The sequence below is a fragment of the Solanum dulcamara genome, chromosome 12, assembly GCF_947179165.1.
Source record: "Solanum dulcamara chromosome 12, daSolDulc1.2, whole genome shotgun sequence".
NCBI classification, from domain to species: domain Eukaryota; kingdom Viridiplantae; phylum Streptophyta; class Magnoliopsida; order Solanales; family Solanaceae; genus Solanum; species Solanum dulcamara.
Window position 1 is genome coordinate 6,692,596 of NC_077248.1, and position 21,149 is coordinate 6,713,744.

The 21,149-nt window shown below is 32.1% G+C and overlaps 1 pseudogene; it reads right to left on the reverse strand.

Moving 5' to 3' along the window:
- Window positions 1–12,951: 12,951 nt before the first annotated feature.
- Window positions 12,952–14,926, reverse strand: LOC129877849 (UDP-glycosyltransferase 76E1-like; annotated as a pseudogene).
- Between the last annotated feature and the right edge of the window lie 6,223 nt (window positions 14,927–21,149).

Sequence of the window (21,149 nt, forward strand, 5' to 3'; positions counted from 1 at the left end):
TCTTTTAAAATTAATTTTTATGTTATGATATTATATATTCTCTATAATAATATTTTGTTATAGTAGATAAAATATTATTACTATAAAAAAAATTGACCATAATATTATTACTACTGCCTACTGGTCGTATATTTTTACCAGTTGGGAGTATATCTTTATTGAAAGAGAAAGCAATAGTATATTGAATGAGTCAAGTGTGAAAAAAGAAGAAGATACATATGGACTGCGACAGTGAAGTGGAAACTTTGGCAGTCATGGACATGGAAACTTTGGCAGTCATGGACACGTAAACAACACTATATTCCACACGATACATAATAATTTTTCGATGAAACGTATTTAACTCACCAAGCTACTCTTAGCCTGCTCCACAAAAGCGTAATTTCTCCGATGGTCAATAAATTATTTTATAGTTATTATTTTAGATTTTTTTTTGAATTAAATATTTATTATTAGTGGATGATCATTTGAAAACCATTTAATAACACGATATATATACTAATTTTGTTTTTATTTATTAAATAAATAATTGTGATATAATGATATTATATATTGTTTAGAAAATTGTGAATTCGTTTTTACTTGAAAAAATATAATTAACAAACCGTGTCAGATAATAAAATTCTATATTTTTGTCTTTTGATGGTATTTCACTTTCACATACTCATTGATTGCTTCTTTCACAGTCAATAAGTATATTGATTTTATAGTCATTTTCACACCAAGGTAATATTCCATTTTGAATTAATTGTTCCGTCTACGACCAAAAGCTTCATCTCATCCTTACATCAAATTGTACTCCCTTCTCATTAACTTTTCTAGTATTTTATAAAATAAATAAATTGGAGAGATAGTGATGAAATCAAATTTTTTATTTAAAATAATTAAAATGTAAAAAAGTGAAGAGACGATGAAGTAGCTTATAGTTTGCATGAAATAAAAGAGGCACTGTTGATATGATGAATTTATTGGACTGATAGGGGCAGATCTAGGGGGGGACATATAAGGGTGTTTATCTGATTTCCTCGTAAAAAATTATACTGTGTATAAAATATATTTTTTTGACATATAGATTTTGAATTGCCTAAATATAAGATTAAATGTTAACTTAATGTTTTAGCGAATTTAAAATTTACTTTGAGGTTTCAAATTCAAATCCTAGCACTACATTTTAGTTTTTTCAGCCTCCTTAATAAAAATTCAGCTTGTTGGTGAAGGTTCAATTCTCCCCATAAAATTAATTATGATTAATTAGAATAATTTTTAGTATAACTTACATAAATCACATAGTGTAAGGAGCAAATTGCATTTTATCCCTTCCATTTATCAATTTACAAAAATCCCTTAAAATTTTTCTCATTTGGATACATAATAGTCACCCGGATACATAAATTCGGATAATTTAATTAACAAATCAGTTGAGCTAGAAAATGAATTATGTCTGGATACATCCTGTGATATCCGGATACATTAATTAACAAATCAGTTGAGCTAAAAAGGAAAAGAGAGTAGCAATTACCCAGATACATTAATTTATATACATTAATTCGGAAATAGTCCATTTGGATACATCCTGTGGTTACCAGATACATTAATTCAGATAAAGAGAGTAGCAATTATGTATCCAGAAAAATTAATTCAGATACATTAATTCGGAAAAATAGTCCATCCGGATAAAACCTATGATATTTGGATATATTAATTCGGATAAAGAGAGTATCAATTATGTATCCGGAAAAATGGGTTTTGGGTGTAAAAAAAGAGATTTTTAAAATATTTTAAAATGGTAAGAAATATTTGAAAATATGGTTAATAAAGTAGTGTATATAGGTAATTTTTAAGCAAATATTATTTAATCCTGATAGCTTTCTTCTGCATGGAGTATTATTTAATATAACGAATGAATATAATATAGTGCAAAGAAAAAAAAATCAACACAGTTTTTTTTTTAATAGAATCTACTTAATTATGTCGGTCAGAAATAAAATAAGAGTAGGATTCTCTAATTAATTATCAAATTTCTCAACTCATTTAAGTATATGTTTGGATTTTTATTATTTTTTTGGTTTTCCTTGGTGTTCGGAGCCCGCATTGAAGTTCTGATTAAATTTGGATCGTGCACTACATGCAGGGCTCATTTGGGGGTGCCGCTTTCAATAGAATTTTTTTCTATATTCAGTACTCAAATCCGAGACTTCTGATCAAAGGTGAAACAATTCCACCACTACACCACAAGTCTACGAGCCTGCATTGGCTACATGTTTGGATTTGCAAGATAATCAAATACTACAAAACGCGTTTTGAATGCGTAGTCAAAAAGAAACAAAATGCGTTTTGAACGCGTAGTCAAAAAGGGAACAAAACACGTTTTGAAGGCGTAGTCAAAAAGGGAGGTGCACTATGCGGATTTTACGCGTTTCTAGTTTCCTATAAATAGAGGGCCTCTTGCCCTCATTTAGATCATCCCACAAAAAAAAATACAATCCAAAAGAGTAAGAACACAAAGAGAGTTATACACCAAGATAAATATTGTAGTCTTGAGTGTCCTCTTTAGTGAGTTGTTCCTTTTACAAGAGAGAAGCGTTAATTGTTATTTTCTCTTTGTATTTTGAGAGCATTGTACTCCCATATTATCATAGTAAGATCCTTCTATCCCGTTGTTGACACCCAATTTTGACCCTCCACAATGCAAATTAGCTATCAAGTTTCTTTAAATTTCGAACATTTTTGAAATAATTAGCTTTTATAAAAAATATATATATATATTTTCATGTTATTCTTAACTATTTTTATCTTTTTATAAATTTTAGTATAATATACATATTTCTATAAAACAATATCTTTGATTACTATTTATGTGGTTATTCAAAAATCATCTCAAAAGATTTTATTTTTTAGTAAATACAATGTTAGTTAGGTTAGTTTAATTATACTTTGTATTTTTGAATTTTTTTAGTTTTTTCTAAAAAATAAATTAAAAAAAAAACATTCTCATCAAAAATCCTTGAGGGATTTAGGGTTTTTGGAGCCTATATAAATGTTCATATTCTTATTAAAGAGAGGGAAGAAGTGGGAGGTTTTTTAGCCACCCAAAGTTAAAAATTTTCTTAACTTTGCTAGGATTTTGGACTCTTGTCCCTAGCCTAAAAGTTGTGAAAACTTTTAGCTTTTAATCTATATTTTTCTTCAAGGAAAATAGGAGATTGAAGTCAAAATTTAGGCTAAGAATAATGTTCTTATAACATCGAACCCACGGAGGTTTGAGTCTAAATTTTCAATTTTTTTTATGGATTGGAGTTCCATCAAACTCTTGGGTGGTGGTGAAGTTGTCTTCCGCTCGTCCTCTTCAGTCTTGCTGCTCGGAAAGAGGTAAAATCTTTTTTCAGCTTTATTTTATTTAATTATTTTATATTTTATATTTAGTTGATTCGTAGTCTTATTTTTTTTAGTTAGCATGTATTAATTATAATTAGATTAATGATAGAAATTTCTTATAGTTAGCATGTGTTAGGATTATTTTATGAAAACTATTAGTTTTATTCATTATTTTTTCAAGTAATTTTTTTTGACAATATAGATTTTCATGTTTTCAATTTCTTCTTTTAACATGATCTAGCTAACAAAAATATGCTTAAAGTTGTTATTTAATTAGAACTTTTATGGCCTAATTGATTTACTTCTTTCTTTAAAATTTGAGCTAGTATAGCGTATATATTAAATCCGTGTTCTTTAGTTACTTGAATATATTTCTTCTTTCCTTTCCTTTGTCTACATGTATGCATGTTGTTAGTCACTTATAGGATGCCCATAAATTTGATAACTTAAAATATCATAATATATTCCTTGATTTAGCTTAAAATGAGTAAATACTTGTGTAATTTTATTTTAGTGCATGTGATATCAATTCGAGTCCATCTTTGGACTTCATCCTTGCATATTATTGAGTTTTGAGTCTCCCATCATCTTGCTCGAATTGCTGGAAAGTTGATACATAGAAAAGAAGCTAATATACATGGTTTGAATATTGATATTGGGTTGTATACATGGAATAGAGGTGGAAAACATTGTTGTATACACTAATATACAGTATCTATACAGTGCGATATGTAAGAAAACTATAATGTATACACTGATATACAATGTATATAAAGTCTGATATACAACATATACATAAAAAAAACGTGGTATACTCTGTGTATACATTTTGATGTACAAAAATAATATTGTATACATTGTATATAACATATATACAGTCCGATGTACAATATATATACAACCGCGATATACAGTAAAATTGTGCTTAAGGCCCAAAATGCAGATGACCCAACAACTTAGTCCAGACGTACAAAAACTAAGTATTGGACAATATTTTCATGTGTTATTTATTATTTATTTATATTGATTCGGGTTGTAATAATTTATTTACTTATGTTATTTATGCTTGCTTAAATATTAATTTTAATTTATTTTAATTTAATTAGATTCTCCTAAAGATAAACCAATCCATGTTAATTTACTCTTTAAATGATTTTCTACCTTTACTTAGTCATTTGATAAACTTTTTACTTTTTTATACACATGTATATTATTTTCAAATATTTAAGTTTGATTATTTTTCTAAAAAAATTGATTTTAAAGTCTTCGTTTCCTTTTAAATTAGTATTTTCAAAAGTTAGTCAAATAATTTTTTAAATCGTCGGATAACCGCGCGTTAACGGTCACTTTGAATGCTTAACACCTTCTCAAAATGGAAATAAGAACCTCGTACCTTTTTCTCTGAATCTTTAAGACTTAAATCTGTTAGGGTCTTTTAAATTAAGTTTTCTTAATTTCTTTAGAAAATTAAGTGACGACTCTTCTTTTCTAAAATTGATTTCTTCTCTATAAAGTTGAAATTAATTTTAAACCGTCCTTTTTCCGACATAACACCAGTGGTTTTTCCCCTTTATCTGTTTGAGGGGTTTCCACGTAAAATTTTCATGTCCAATTTATTTTCATTATTTATTATAATATCAAACTTTAGTTGTAGTGCTTCCTCCCCAACATTGGTATCAAAGCCCTCGGTTATTCTGTCTGTTTTATGCGAATGTACTATTTGTGAATAGTAAATTTTTATAAATAGTAAAATTCGATGAAAAGTACTATTCACATGAATAGAAATAGTAAATTTTGGTGACGGTACAGTTTGTCACGATTGTTCGCAAAAATATTCAAAAATAATCTAGAAGGGTGTGAAGCAAATAACAATGTCGAGTACAACAAAGTTTGACGTTGAGAAATTCAATGCGACTAATTTCTCATTATGGAAAATGAAAATAAGAGCGATATTGATAAAAGACAATTGCTTAGCTGCAATTGAAGGCAGGTCCACAGACTTTGCTGATGACAGCAAGTGGAACGACTTAGACAGCAACGCAGTAGCTGATCTACACTTGGCACTAGTTGATCAAGTGTTGTCTAGTGTGGCTAAAAAATGGACGGCGAAGGAAATATTAGATACTCTTATAGGATTGTATGAGGCCAAGTCTTTGCATAATAAAATCTTCTTAAAAAGAAGATTGTATACTCTTCGAATGGTAGAGTCCATGTCGGTTATTAAACACATCAATACTTTGAATACTTTGCTTTCACAACTTACAATAATGGGTTGCAAAATAGAATGGAATGAACGTGCGGAAATTTTACTTCAAAGTCTGCCTGAATCGTATGATCAACCTGACAAACAATACAATAGTCTAGTTTTCGATGAAATTGCATCCGCTATCTTAGAAGAAGAAAATTCGCGCAAAAATAAGGAAGACAGACAATTAAGTTCGCATCAACGGAATGTGGCCCCAGTGGGAGTCACAATCATGGTAGATCTCAATCAAGAAGTAAGAAGAATATCAAGTGCTATAATTGTGGAAAGAAAGGGCACTTCAAAAAAGATTGTTGGTTCAAGAAGAAGAGTGAACACTCTGAGTCATCAAATGCTCAAGAAAATGTTGCAAGTATCTCGGATGATGGCGATATTTTATGTAGTGAAGCAATATCAAATAATGAAGGCAGAAAATATTTCACTGATGTCTCGATCATGGACACAGGAGCAACATGGCACATGACTTCCCGGACATAATGGTTCCATCAATATAATCTTATCTCAAGAGAGTCTGTGTTCATAGGGAGACGATTATGCTTTGGATGTTATTGATATTGAGTCCATCAAAATAAAGATGTATGATGGCACTGTACGTATCATCCAAGACGTACGATATGTAAAAGGGTTGAGGAAGAATCTATTGTCTTTGGGACAATTAGATAATAATGGATGTTCATATAAGACTCATGGTGGAGTCATGAAAATATCAAAAGAAGCGCTTGTAGTGATGAAAGCAGAAAAACTTCTTGCAAATCTATATGTGCTTAAAGGTGAAACACACAAAGAAGGAGAAACATCAATCACATCAGCAAGTTCATTTGAAGAATCAACGATGATGTGGCATCGTAAACTTGTCCATATGTCGGAACGATGTTTGAAGATTCTTGCTGAGCAAAAACTTCTTCCAGGGCTCAAAAAGGTTTCATTGTCCTTTTGTGAGCATTGTGTTACCAGTAAGAAACATAGACTGAAGTTTAGCAGTTCCTCTATTAAAAGTAAGGAAATATTAGATCTGGTCCACTCTGATGTCTGGAAAGCACCGGTGGAGTCCCTAAGAGGAGCGAAATATTTTGTGTCATTTATCGAAAATTACTCCAAGAGAAGTTGGGTGTATCAAATCAAGAGAAAGGCAAATATTTTTTCGGTTTTCAAAGAGTTCAAAGCGCGGGTGGAACTTGAATCTGAGAAAAAGATCAAGTGTTTGAGGACAGATAATGGAGGAGAATATACTGGTAATGAATTTAATAACTTTTGTAAACAAGAAGGTATTAAAAGCCACTTCACAGTGACATATACTCCACAATAAAATAAAGTAGCAGAGAGGATGAACAGAATCTTTTTGGAACGGACAAGAGCTATGTTGGCAACTGCAGGGTTGGAAAAACCATTTTGGGAAGAAGCAGTCAAAACCACATATTATGTGATTAATCAGTCACCATCAACCGCAATTGATTTAAAAACGCCAATAGAGATGTGGACAGAAAAACCAACTGATTATTCTTGCTTACATATATTCGGAAGTCGTACTTATGTTATGTACAACGTCCAAAAAAATCAAACTTGGATCCAAAATTTAGAGAATGCATTTTCTTAAGGTATGCTGATAGAGTCAAGGGGTATCGCTTGTGGGATCCCACTGCCTGCAAGGTGGTAATCAGCAGGGATGTTGTGTTTGTTGAAAATAAGATACAAGCAAAAGAAGGTAGCACTTCGAAAGAAAAATCAAAGACTTCTATAGTTGAAGTTGAAGAAATAGAAGAAGCTCCAATTTCTTCTGAGGCAGCACCAGAGCACGAAGAACAAGAGCAAGCTGAGATCAAAACTCCACAAGTTCGATAGTCAACTAGGGAGAGAAGAGAACCATCTTAGCACTCATATTATTCTATGGAGGGCAATGTTGCATACTGTCTATTAATAGAGGATGGAGAGCCTTCAAATTTTCACGAGGCTATGAAAGGCCAATAATCATCTCTATGGATGGAAGCAATGTAAGAAGAAATTGAAGCACTTCATAAAAATAAACCATGGGATCTTGTTCAATTTCCACAAGGAAGGAAGGCCATTGGAAATAAATGGGTCTACAAGATCAAACGCAATGGTAATGATCAAGTGGAGAAGTATTGTGCAAGATTGGTGGTGAAAGAATTCGCTCAGAAAGAAGATATAGACTTTAATGAGATATTTTCTCTGGTGGTTCGACTCACAACAATTCGAGTGGTCCTGACGATGTGTGCTATATTTGACTTGTACTTAGAGCAGTTAGATGTCGAAACTACATTTCTTCATGGAGAGATTGAAAGAAGAAATTTACATGCTCTAACCAGAAGGTTTTGAAGAACAGGGTAAAGAGAACTTGGTTTGCAGGTTGAACAAATCTCTATACAGTCTCAAACAGGCACCGAGATGTTTGTATAAGAGATTTGATTCCTTCATTATAAGTTGCGAAAACTCCATTAATGGAGGTTAAACTCAAGCATTCATTCACGGAGGAAAGAAAAAGAGAAGAGAAGAGAAGAGGAGAGAGAGAAGAGAGAAAAGACTGAATGAGGAAAGAGGAAAAAATATCTCATCTATTTCTTTTCATCACATACATACATGTATATATCAAATGCCTCTTATTTGTGTATTGAGTACATGTACACTACTAACTGCTTTTCTAACAACCTACTAACCACTTAGTTAGTTTCTAACAATCTACTAACCACTTGGTTAGTTTAACTACCATTAATTAGCCATGGTAGCTTGACTAACTAGTCCCTTAGTCAACATAAGTCTTGGATACAACAGACATAGTTCAGATCCTTGTTACAAGAGATTTGGTGATGACGATTTTGTTATTTTGTTGTTGTATGTTGATGACATGTTGGTAACAGGCCCCAACAAAGATTGTCTCATAAATTTAAAGGCACAATTGGCTAGGGAGTTTGAAATGAAGGACTTGGGACCAACAAACAAAATTCTAGGGATGCAAATTCACCGAGACAGAAATAATAGAAAGATTTGGCTTTCTCAAAAGAACTACTTGAAAAAAATCTTGCGACGCTTCAAGATGCAAGACTATAAGTCAATTTTTACCCCACTTTCTATTAATTTCAAGTTATCCTCAAGTATGAGTCCTAGCAATGAAGCAGAGAGAATGGAGATGTATCGAGTACCGTATGTATCAGCAATGAAAGTTTAATGTTCGCCATGGTATGTACAAGACCTGACATTGCACAAGTAGTGGGTGTGATCAGTCGATACATAGCTAATCCTGGTAGAGAGAATTGGAATACTGTTAAGAGGATTCTGAGATACATGAAGGGTACCTCAGATGTTGCAATGTGTTATGAAGGATCAGACTTTACTGTTAAAGGTTATGTTATTTCAGATTATGCAAGTGATCTTGATAAAAGCAAGTCCACCACAGGTTATGTGTTTACTCTTGTTGGAGGAGCTATAAATTGGGTTTCAAAACTGCAATCTATTGTGTCTACATCTACGACGGAAGCAGAATATGTAGCAGCTACACAAGCTAGCAAAAAGGCAATATGGATGCAGATGTTACTGGAGGAGCTTGGGCAAAAACAAGAGAAGGTTGCTCTATTTTGTGACAGTCAGAGCTCTTTGCATCTTGCAAAGAATCTGACATTTAATTCAAGGACAAAACACATACGAGTTCAATATCACTTTGTTCGTGAGAAGGTGGAAGAAGACAATATGGATATTTAGAAAATTCACAATAATGACAACCTAGCATATATGTTTACGAAGCTGATCAACAATAACAAGCTTATATGGTGTCGATCTTCTATTGGCCTAGCAGAAACGTAATATTGCAGTAATTGGGTAGAAAGGATGGTGTAAAGACTTAATTGATTCTCAATTAAATCTTCAAGTGGGAGAATGCAAGATAGTCAAATACTTCAAAACGCATTTTGAACGCGTATTCAAAAAGGGAACAAAACGCGTAGTCAAAAAGAGAACAAAATGCGTTTTGAAGGCGTAGTCAAAAAGGGAGGTATAATATGCGGATTTTACGCGTTTCTAGTTTCCTATAAATAGAGGGCCTCTTGCCCTCATTTAGATCATCCCACAAAAAAAAATACAATCCAAAAGAGTAAGAACATAAAGAGAGTTATACACCAAGATAAATATTATAGTCTTGAGTGCCTCTTTAGTGAGTTGTTCTTTTTACAAGAGAGAAGTGTTAATTGTTGTTTTCTCCTTGTATTTTGAGAACAGTGTACTCCCATATTATCATAGTAAAATCCTTCTACCCCGTGATTTTTCCCCTCTATCTGTTTGAGGGGTTTTCACGTAAAAGTTTTGTGTCCAATTTATTTTCATTATTTATTATCATATCAAATTTTAGTTATAGCGCTTTCTCTCCAATAGAATTTGTGCGTAAGCATCTGATTCTTGACTTAGTCTTAGTTCAGTTCCCATCAATTCATGAGTATTTGTCATCTCATTCCACTACGTACATTTATATATGATCATAATAATTTTGAAAATGACTACAGAAATTTCCTCTTGAGCTCTAATATCCATATGCTGCTGCATGCTACCCCAGTTGTCACTAATGATCATTAATGATTTTAGTGTTTCCATTGCTTATTCAATTTCTTTTATTGTCCATATGAATTTAAGTTATGTATAGATGTTGATAATCAGAAGCGGATCTTGAATTCAAATTATGAATTCAATTTTCAAAAATTTTAGTATTGATTCTAGTGTATTTTTAAAACTATAGTTCATACCTATTATTTATTGTAATTTTAGTGAATTTTTATATATAAATTTATATTTTGCATTGAAAATATTGAGTTCAAAGCTATTAACCAGAATTACATAAAATTGTTTTTCTTTTTTGGTAAATATCTTTTACACGCAGGCGCATAGACTTACCGGGGAATTTGTTGTGGTATTTACGAATTCGACAACATTCAATAACATAACTTTGGCTCAAACTTATTTTGAGTTAAAAGATTTATTGAATAGGTAAATATAATCTATTCAAAACTTAGTGAAAAAATTAAAATTGTGATGGAGAATTTATATAGTAAAAATTCTGATTACTAAAGCTCTTTGAATTATTAGAGTCGTTGACTTAATTTTTTTTTATAAATGTGATCTTGCTCAATATTCAACCTTCTTGTCTATACATCACGCGGAAAATATCGAAGGCATTAATTGTTATAAAATCTTTAACAGCTACATTGATCGCATGTCCCCAACTCTGCAATTATATTTCTAACAATAATGTTTCTTATTTTTTTTCCTTATGTTTGACCACATTTTAGTGATTAATTAGCATTCTAAATAGAGGAGAAAGGTTGCTGATTAGGTACACATGACAAACTTCCAGAAAACTTATAGCTAAGGTTGTTTACAATTGAATCATGATCAATAATTCAATCGCAAAATTTATTTATTGGCTTATTAAATAGGAAAAATTATGCGAATTGGTAAACATTACTAGTATATTATTTAATATGGCTATAGTTTCAAAATAAATTACGCAAATTGGCTACAATTTAATGAAATTTGCTATTATACAAATCTGAGGGCTCATATACAAATTTGAAAGCGAATATACAAATCTCTAAGGCAAATTTATATATTTTTTGGTATTTGTATATTTCGGAGCTCATATACAAATATGTGGGGGCACATATACTAATCTTTAAAGGTTTGTATTTGTATACAAAACGAATTTAGGGGTTTATATACAAATCTCTAAAGCAAATTTATATTTGTATATACAATCTCTTTCTGAAAACTCAATTTGTATAATGCAGCGAGATATACAAACGGAAAAGCCCAATTTGTATAATGCAATGAGATATACAAATGAAAATTGGCATAGCAACTGAAACTATAGCTATGGAATGTAATTAGACAAACTATAGTTAAGGAGTCTAAGTATCTTTCAAATCTTTGTTATTTTTAAAAGTCCCCAAATAAATATTGGGTTATGGAATTAACAACTTTAATGTATGAAATTTCAGCCCATTTACATGTTGTTCAATTATGTGTGTATGACTAAAATGTAGATTTTGAAAAATTGAAAGGTTGTTTAATGAGTTCGTTTCAATTTGTATTATTTTTGATAAATTGATAATTGTGTTTCATGTTTTATATATATGAAAAAAAGTCATGTTTCAAATTTAAACTTATTCAATTTAAAGTATATTTGAGTGGTGAATTGTTGAAATTCGAATAATTAATTATTATTTTTTATTCAAACACACATATCTGAAGTTCCAACTCATTTTACATACATTTCAGTCGTGTATGCATGATTGAGTGGCAAACATACATGAAAAGATTTAGACATACATGATTGAAAGTTTAACTAATTTTACACGTACATCAGTCAAAACTTTTCAAATGTTTGCCTTCTGAATTCATATTCTTAGACGCAAAAATGTCTGATGTTTGGCCTTCACAAGGCCACATTTTCAGGCTCGATTGTCTGAAATTATCAAGTTTCAGATGCGAATGTCTGACCTGTTGCCTAAAGCGGGTAAACTTGCAACAAAAAATATGAAGAGGTATTAGTTAAAGGGATAATTACGTCAAAAAAAATCCTCTGGTCAATCTAATTACCAAAAAAATGATCATTTTCTACACCTTGGTTGTCGTCGTCGTCGTCTTTTGCTTCACCCGGTTTTTTTCTTTCCGTTCTTTTTTTAAAATTTGATGTACCGCAAGTGTGAATCGTTTCGAGCAAATTATTTTTGTTATTTTGACTTAAAACAAGTGTTTTCTAAACACTTTTTTATGTTATCTAAACACTATAATAGTACTTAAAAACTTTTTGATTGAAAAATACTTAAAATAAGTCAATCAAATTATGATCTTTTAGTTAAACACAAATTGCTATTCTCTCGAAGTGCTTCTACTGACTACTTATTTCTCAAAATAAACAGATTTGAAAATTTGGTTTGATAATCGTGGTCTGGCAAGGCATATGAATTTTCCTTGTGGTTTTGATCAAGAAAATTTATCTATTAATGGAAATTAATACGGAAAAAGAAATAACAATCATCATAAATGCTAAGAAGAAATTAATCTTATTCAGTTCTGTGAAACAATATGTCAAAGTTACCAAACTGACTAAATTAAACCATTCAATAAACGAAAGTGAGAAAGTAGTTGACAAGCCAAGTAACAGGCTGCTAATTAAATTTCTCCAGCCTTGGCTCAATGGCCTTCATATAGCGCTTTGGAAATCTTACGAAAAATTCTTCAACATGCGCATAGAAACTAACGAAGATTTATTAAGAACGAAAATCAAACAATCTTGATATGTAATATTTCTAATTTCAGGACTCTATGATACACTAATAGCTTGCTATATTGTTTGCCCCATGATTGCCCCAACAACAGACGTTGGTGGAGCGTGTTCTGAGGGCAAGGAAGAAATGAAGTCTACCTAATCATTCAGATTCTTATGTGAAGTACCATCAATCTTCATACCAGCAATTATGTTTTGTTTCATGTCTACTACCCATTTCTTCACATCTTTGCCTTCTTTACTTAACATGAGTTTTCTTATTGTTTTCTCTATGACCATTCTATCGATAACCTCCAATTCGAACCCAACCTTATATATTTGGCTCAGATACCTTTCGTTCACCAGTTGGTCTGCTAAAATTGGCCTGCATATCATAGGGATTTCTTCACAAATACTTTCTAGCATAGAATTCCAACCACAATGTGTTAAAAAGCCTGCTACCGCGTTATGTGCAAGCACCTGTTTTTGTGGCGCCCATTTCACTATCCGTCCTCTTTCACTTACCATTTCCTCGAAACCATCAGGCAGTGCCTCAGCACATTGAAATCTAGAGACAGAGCCCGGTCGAATTACCCACAAGAGCGGCTGCTCACTGTTAGCTAATCCCCAAGCAGTCTCGATTAGCTCTTTGTCATTAATCCTCACTAGGCTTCCCAAGCTGACATAGAGAACAGAGTTAGGGGCCTGTCTGTCGAGCCACTCAATGCAGCTGTTGTCTTCTTCTAATATGCTAGTCGATGAGGCCAAAGGCGCCATTTTGTGAAAAAGGCCTATTGGAAAAAAGGGCACCTTGTAATGTTCTTGAAGGCATAACAACATTGAATTCTCCAAGTCTTGCATCGCGTTCCAAATAGTCGCGACAGATGATCCTATATTGGTCATTGCTCTATGGAACTCTAGTTCCGATTCTGGAACTGTATTATTGATGACAAAAAAGGGCACATCCTTAAACCTGAGGGGATGAAGCTCCGGTAACTGATCCAGCAACTGAGAATCTGGAATTGCAAGTGAGCAATCAATGCAGACATAACTAAAGACAAGCATAATGGAACAAAAATATTATAAGCAATACCAATTGTTGTTGTTGCTTTCTAGGAGTCTTTTGGTCCTATTACTTCACTTTCCTATAAGGGAAAAAGATTTGATATACCCCTAAACTTTGCGATTTAAAACTGATATACCAATCATTACAAGAATGACTCATATATATCATTTTCATCTAATGGTAGTAAAACCATTGAATTTAAATTTAAATTTAATTATTTTAAAATTATTTTGTTTCACTCCCGTTAGACCAAAAGGGAATAATTGGGTCATTTGTGTAATAATAGAAGTATATGTGAGTCACTTTTATAACGAGGGTGCAAAATTGAGAGGTATATCATACCTTTTTTCCCTTCCTATAATGTTGAATATATATAAAAGGGGAACATGTTGTTTTTATGATATTGAATGTAAAAATGATTTTCTCATTTAAATGGTGAAGCAGAGATGTGCAATTGTTCTCATTCCTTCAAAAGGAAAATATATTTCTGGTTGCTGTAAAATGGTGATCATAGAGTGCAAAAATGCAGCACTGAAAGTGCGCAGGACAATGCTGGGAAGTCTCAGCTGAGTGGCTACATCGTCGACAAAGAACATGACATTGTCATAAACGATACAAGCGAGCTGATCACTTTCCTCTTCCATCATCCTAATGATGTAATTTCTCAAGGGCGCTTTGCAGTTCTCGTTCATACTATATAAATTTTCGATACTCAGGAATGATATGTCAATTCCCTGAAATCCGATATGTCAATTCCCTGAAATCCGTCATCCATAAAATGGAAGACGAATTCAGGATAGTTGGAATATTTAGGAGCATTGTATTGAGTATGTGCAACTATAACAGAAAAGCCTTGTGAATAAAGGATACTTCCAAGCTGCAGCATTGGTGTTAAATGCCCCTGATATGGACATGGCACAAGTACTACACTTTGTTACCTTTCTACTTTCATTTTTGCTTTCTTGGAATTTCTCTTCTATTCAAGAGGCTATTTGTGGTAGTAGTGTTCTTGAAGGAAGTTTCTGTATAGCTCTTAAATTGAGCAACGCTGAGGAGCCAGCCTTAAAGTACCTAAGTAAATGTCAATCTAGTTGTTTTTGCTCAAATTCTATATTTTATACTGCGAAATTTATCAAATATTCAATTATATGTTAACTTGAAATTCTTATAAAAAATTATAAATTTTGAATTTTAATTAAATCCGTATCTATCTGATAGTTCCTCCTATTATGGCCTACAATTTAGAATATATTAAATATGTTAAAATATTTTTTAATCTTATGACATTAAATATGATAAAATAAATAATTAAAATAAAAAAATTGCTAAAAGAGGGAAAAGGTCATTTGGTTGGTAACGATTAAAAAGGAATGAAGTACTTGATATGGTATATGTGTGGTGATGAAAGTGGGACAACTCACCATTGCCAATCACAAAGAGGGAGTAACAACGACCACAAGCATGGGCGGATCTACATGGGAGTGAGGGGTTCACCCGAACCCCCTCAATCGAAAAATTACGTTGAATATAGAAGGTTAAATTTGAATATTATGGATATATACCCTTTAATGAACCCCCTTAGAACAATTGAAAAGAATGGCTTAGCGGTCAAGGGGGTTCAATTTATAACTAAGGTCGTGAGTTCGATTCTTGCTCAAGTCTTTTTTAAAAAGTTTTTAAAACTTTCTCACCCCCTTTTCTATTTAATGTGCATTTTGGGCTTTGAATATGTTGTTGGGCTTGAGTCTTTCTCACTCTCAAACGAACAATTGTGGCTAGGTAGACAAAAAGTAGTTAGCCCATTTGTGTATATTTGTTATTTATTACTTAATTGTTTTTTTATTTTTCTTAAGTTTAAATATTTTATTTAAAATATTTTATATATATTTTTATGTAATTGGAATGAAAAATATTCCTATTCTCTCTTTTTCATGCTCACATATAAGCCCTAACTAGATTTCTATAATTTCTAACTGATTTTCAATATTAACACACTTTTCCACCAAAAAAAAAGAAATAACACACTATGCATATCTCGTTTTGTTAAATTTTATATATTATTTATCGAGTTACATAGTGAGTTCTTTTCAACTATATTTTTATCATTCTACATATTAATATATTGATGTTGTTCAACATCTTTTGTTATTATTACTATTATTATTGAGTACTAAAAATATATTATTTTTAAAAAAGTATAAATATTGAATTATTAATATCATAATATTTTTTATTTTCTTTATCAATTTCAAAAAAATATATTATGATATTAATAATTCAATACACACTTTTTTAAGAAGTTATCTTTTGTGGGGCATTAATTTAAAAGAAAAAATAGAAAGTTTAAAATAAAGTAGGACGGTGCAAAGTGAAAGTTAAAAAAAATAATTAAAAAAGGCTCGACGGTGTAGAGAAAAATGGAAAGAAATGTTAAAAGAACAAATAAGGCGAGTTAAAATTTAGCAAACGTCTGCTTTAATTTTTCTTTGCTTATTTTCTTTCTTTATATGTTGAACCCCCTAAATTAAAATCCTGCATCCGCCACTGACCACAAGTATTGTTTGTCTTGATATTTTATTTATATATATTAAATAAAAATAAGATGTATGTCTTCCAGTCCAATAATTCTATATTTATTTCTGTCGAGAAAATAATATCAAGAACAGTAGATCTCTATAAATGTGCATGTTTTTTTTTTTCCTTTGCACATTTACTTTTTTGGCCAGCCTTTTGACAATGTAATTTTATATTATGATTTCAAATTATGTTGGATATGTGATTGAAATCATAATTTTCAAGTAATAATTTCATATCCCGAATTATCCAAAAACATTATATTATTATGATTTGATATCAGATGAATTTGATATTTTAAAGTTTAATTTTGATATTTTACTCTATGGTAGGTCAATCATTGTTTGGTCGAATTCAATTTATATTTACTCAGATAACAGAGCATTATGACTTCAGTTTTCAAAAAATATCTCAATTATATTATACTAATATTTTACACACGTAGAAATATTCAAACAAAGTACAAACAATTCTTTTTGTTAATCAATTACACAAAAAATATATTTCAATCAAGATAAAATAGACAAAGTTCCAACATCTAAACTACGTAATACTATTTTATATATTTTCTAATATTATAATAATATATTTAAATTTTATAAATAATTATATACATCAATAAGATATTCAATATTTTTTAAAAAATTGAATATCAATTTATTTTTTAAAAAAATACATATCAAATATCATAATATTAAAGCCACAATATCAAAAATTTTAATATGGCTTTTGATATCTATCACATCATGTTCATCCCTGCATTCACAAAGAGAATTGAATTTTTAGGCCGCTTGCCACAAATTTGTTTCATGAAAAAAGCTAGCTGCTATAGCATAGCCACAGTGGCGGATTTATTTAGTTATTATTTTTAAAATCAACTGTCCATTTATTCATCTCCAAAAAGGATGTTACAAGAGCTTCGAGGGGTTTTAATGCAACAATACCTTCCTAGGCTAGAATGAAGGTAATCATAACAACCCTTTACATAAGATTTGAGGATCACATGCCTCAAAAATGGGCGAGACGAGAGTGAATTCGGACCATAAATGGTCGAAAAAGCTAAATTTAAAGAAATGAAATTCAAGAATTTCAAGATCCAAAATGAGAAAAAATTGTGGAATTGAAGCTTAAATGTGATATAAAAATCAAAGGGAAAGAAATTTACCTTTGAATCACGAGAAATGGTCAAAAATTGAGGAAACTCTCCTCTACCTGAGCTCAACAATAAAGGATTTCTCTTTAGTGACTCAGAAAAAATTAGAAGAGAGAGAGACTTAAATCACTCAGTTATCGTCGCATGTGTGATGTCGCGAGGGCGAAAGAACTACGTAGGAGCGGAGGACGAAATTTTCCTCTAGCTCTGCCAGAGTGATCACGAGACGCAACCGTGAGGAACGCCTTGGGTGCGACTCTACAAGATTCGCTCCACAGGAGTGGCTCTATCAAAGTCAGTCAAGCTCAAAGGGAGCGGCTGCATCAACATCTTGAAAAAATTTCCTAGATCTCCGAACGGATTTTTGGAGTCATGCGTGAAAAAAGTTAATGCCTCCAACATATGATACGAATTAGGTTCTCAGAAAGACTCACAACACACAACGTTTGGAAAATCTCTTTTCTCAAGAAGCAAAAACCACAATCTCAATTTTACTATATCAAGTTTTATGATTACAACTCAATAATCAAAGGAACTACCTCTAGTACCTAACTCAAATAATTCACTTGAATTGTTTCTAACACTAAAACTCTCTTCAAGAAGCCAAATCCAGTTCTTATTACAGGACCTCATAAATACTCTCACAATAACTCAAACAACAATGGAAAGCAAATTAATGAAAAAGTCCTAGACCTAATCCTTGCTCGAATTCTCCTATTTTCCTTTAAACACAATGATTTTTTATGCGTACAAATGGTAGTAGAAACTGTTCGTATCTCCTTGCTTTTATAGTTGACACAAATGGTGTCCTTTTCCTGGTGGCAACACCTGACAGGCGAATGACATGATTCTCGAAGAGTTACACGACGGCCATGTGATGATGCATCAAATAGGTCAAGCGGATCAATATACAATTTTGGATCCTCTCAACCATAGAAAATGAGTTGAGTGGATGAGAAAGAAAGGATTTCTCAAAAAACAACGTCGATAAAGGCGTGTAGGTGCACTCACTGGTAGTGAATTGATAGCGGTAATAAGTCCGGATCGAGGAAATTTCCAATTCATACTTGAATCCCACTAGCTCTTCTAGCGTGCGTACTCTTCCTCTATGAGTGAGACTCCATCCAAATCTGCCGCGCCTGATTCGACTTACCATTATTAGGCCTTGTTTGTCTTCGCATTACCCTAGTTCCTCAATGCCTTTCTTCAGCCTATTCAATCGTCTGGAGGGTAAGTCAATAACAGTGGTTCGACAATAGAGAACAGAACATCTCTAGAAAAAACAAACACCGACTGGATCGTCCACAATGAAGATAATACTAAAAAACTTTTACCAAAAATAGATTTTTTCCTAATATCAAAACTTGTTCCCCAAGAATTACTCTTCACCGCGAAGAGTCCAAGGGTGGTTCCTTCTGATGCCTTCTCTTCTTCATAGTTTTGGACATATGTGTTTCCCACATCTTCTTATGTCTCTTGTCTTTTCTCTATTGGTGAGTGCTCAGTGATAATCTCTTGGTTCTGTTCATCTTTTGAGTCATTGATCTATTCAATCCTTTATTCATCATCAGTAGATTTACTTTCAAAATTTTCTTCATCAAGGATTACATGTATACTCTCTTCTACACAATTTGTTCTTTTGTTGAATATTTTATGGGCCTTACTTTAGGAAGAATATCCAAGAAATATTCCGTCATGACTTCTGGCACCAAATTTCCCTAGTAGACTTTTTCTATTATTGTGAACATAACACTTGCAACCAAAAGGTCTTAGGTAGGTGAGATTTGGCTCTTTTCCTTTGAAGACTTTATAGGGAGTTTTGTCTAGAATTGGCCTGATCATATATCTGTTCAACAAATAACATGTTGTATTTACTGTCTCTGCAAAAAAACTTTTGGAAAGTCCATTAGCAATCAACATAGTTCTGGCCGTGTCCTTTAGTGATATGTTCTTTTTTTCTACCACACCATTTTGCTGGGGAGTTCTTGGAGCTGAGAAATTATGATCAATTCCATTTTCAGCATAGAAGGTTAGAAAATTTGAATTTTCAAACTCAGTTCCACGATCTAATCTTATTCCACTCACTTTAGTACTAAGTTTTTTCTGCACCATTTTGATGAAGACTTCAAAAACTTCAAAGGTTTCATCCTTAGAACTAAGGAAGAAAGTCCATGTGAATCTTGAGTAGTCATCTACAATCAAAAATATATATCTCTTTCCACCTTTGCTGAGAATCTCATAGGCCTACACAGGTCCATATGCCGTAGTTGTACTAATTTTGTTGTGCTGACCATCTTCTTGGATTTATAGGAGGACTTTAGTTGTTTCCCTCTTGTACATGCATCATACATTATGTTTTCATCAAATTTATTCTTTGGAAGTCCTAGCACTAGTTCTTTTAACAGTAGTTTGTTGATTGTTAAGAAGCTTATGTGTCCCATTCTTTTATGTCATAAAAGTGAGCTGTTAGAAAATGCACTGAAGCATATCAGTTCTGATTCTAGGGGATCTATGATGTCAGCTTGGTATACATTCTTGCGTCATTTTTCTTTCAAAACCAGGTCACCACTTTTCTCATTCTTCACAGTACATTCAGCAGTAGTGAACAACACATTATTTTCTTTATCACATATGAGATATGCTCAACAAGTTGTGTTTTAAACCGTGCACATAATATACACTCTCTATTGCATGAGAGCTTATTCTTCTCACCTTTCATATACCAATAATCTCACTAATTTTTTCATTTTCAAATGCCACACTTCCACTTTGAAAATTTGTCAGTGAGAGAAAATTTTCTTTGTATCCAGTCCTATGTCTTAAGCAGACATTTTCAAGGTACTAGGGCTTGCTCTTTCCTTTCTTCTTTTCCCGCAATTATGAAATTATTTGTTAGTTTTGGGTACCCAAATTAATTTGGGTCCCTTTCTGTGAGTGAAAGGGTGAAACAGATTTCTTTTAGAACATTGAAGATGATCTCTTTTAATAGACATAATCCTTTTTAACTCTTTTACTTTTGCTTGTTCACAAAGTTAAAGTTTTTTTAGGGTGGCTCTCTGGTGATTTGGACATTTATTTTTGAGGTGTTCTTCTTTGCCACAGACAGTGCATACTAGGCTCATGGGATTTTGTATGACTCAGGTCTGAAGCCTAGTCCATGTTTGAAGTAGGATTGACTGTTGTGCATGTGAGTGAGGAGATTTAAGGACTTTGTCTACTTTTGATTGTGCTGAACTCACACTTTACCAAATTGATTTTTTTGATTAGTTCACTGCTCTCTTCTGTCAATTGAGAGAGATTTTTGTTTAGTTTTTCAATGTCTTTTTTTAGATTTTGTTGAAAAGTGGTAGTCAAACCTTTTCTTTTGTCAGAAAGTTCTTTTAAGGAATTTTTAAAATAGCAAGAGTTGTTTCTTCTATTTCTTGAGAAGTAGTATTGCTAGACTTTTCTCCTT